Consider the following 1,445-nt stretch of genomic DNA (forward strand, 5'->3'; position numbering starts at 1 on the left):
AATTTTCAACCAAGAATTTCATATCCCACCAAACTAAGCTTCATAAGTGAAGGAGAGATAAAATCCTTTACAGACAAGCAAATGCTGAGAGATTTCATCACCACCAGGCCTGCCCTACAAGAGATCCTGAAGGAAGCACTAAACATGGAAAGGAACAACTGGTACCAGCCACTGCAAAAACATGCCAAATTGTAAAGACCACTGATTCTAGGAAGAAACTGCATCAACTAACGAGCAAAATAACCAGCTAACATAACAATGACAGTATCAAATTCACACGTAACAATATTAACCTTAAATGTAAATGGGTTAAATGCTACAATTAAAAAACACAGACTGGCCCCTGACTGGCAGCGCGGAGGCCGCACGATGCCTGGAGTTACTGTAAAAGACATGAACCAGCAGGAGTTCATCAGAGCTCTGGCAGCCTTCCTCAAAAAGTCCGGGAAGCTGAAAGTCCCCGAATGGGTGGACACCGTCAAGCTAGCCAAACACAAAGAGCTTGCTCCCTACGATGAGAACTGGTACTACACATGAGCTGCTTCCACAGCGCGGCACCTGTACCTCTGGGGTGGCACTGGGGTTGGCTCCATGACCAAGATCTATGGGGGACGTCAGAGAAACGGCGTCATGCCCAGCCACTTCAGCCGAGGCTCCAAGAGTGTGGCTCGCCGGGTCCTCCAAGCCCTGGAGGGGCTGAAGATGGTGGAAAAGGACCAAGATGGGGGCCGCAAACTGACACCTCAGGGACAGAGAGATCTGGACAGAATCGCCGGACAAGTGGCAGCTGCCAACAAGAAGCATTAGAACAAACCATGCTGGGTTAATAAATTGCCTCATTCGTAAAAAAACAAAAACAAAAACAAAAAACAAACAAACAAACAAAAAAACACAGACTGGCAAATTGGATAAACAGTCAAGACCCATCAGTGTGCTGTATTCAGGAGACCCATCTCATGTGCAGAGACACATATAGGCTCAAAATAAAGGGATGGAGGAAGATCTATCAAGCAAATGGAAAACAAAAAAAGGCAGGGTTTGCAATCCTAGTCTCTGATAAAACAGACTTTAAACCATCAAAGATCAAAAGAGACAAAGAAGGCCATTACCTAATGGTAAAGGGATCAATTCAACAGGAAGAGCTAACTATGCTAAATATATATGCACCCAATACAGGAGCACCCAGATTCATAAAGCAAGTCCTTAGAGACCTACAAAGAGACTTAGACTCCCACACAATAATAATGGGAGACTTTAACAGCCCACTGTCAACATTAGACAGATCAACGAGACAGAAAGTTAACAAGGATATCCAGGAATTGAACTCAGCTCTGCACCAAGTGGACTTAATAGACATCTACAGAACTCTCCACCCCAAACCAACAGAATATACATTCTTCCCAGTACCACATCGCACTTATTCTAAAATTGACCACATAGTTGGA

At 44.4% G+C, this 1,445-nt stretch overlaps 1 pseudogene across 1 annotated transcript; it reads left to right on the forward strand.

Annotated features, from left to right (window-relative positions):
- The first annotated feature begins 342 nt into the window (after positions 1-342).
- LOC111542489 lies at positions 343-890 on the forward strand (annotated as a pseudogene). Its single transcript, XR_002731577.2, has one exon. The product of XR_002731577.2 is annotated as a 40S ribosomal protein S19 pseudogene (transcript).
- The last annotated feature ends 555 nt before the right edge of the window (positions 891-1,445 follow it).

The sequence above is a fragment of the Piliocolobus tephrosceles genome, chromosome 2, assembly GCF_002776525.5.
Source record: "Piliocolobus tephrosceles isolate RC106 chromosome 2, ASM277652v3, whole genome shotgun sequence".
NCBI classification, from domain to species: Eukaryota; Metazoa; Chordata; class Mammalia; order Primates; family Cercopithecidae; genus Piliocolobus; species Piliocolobus tephrosceles.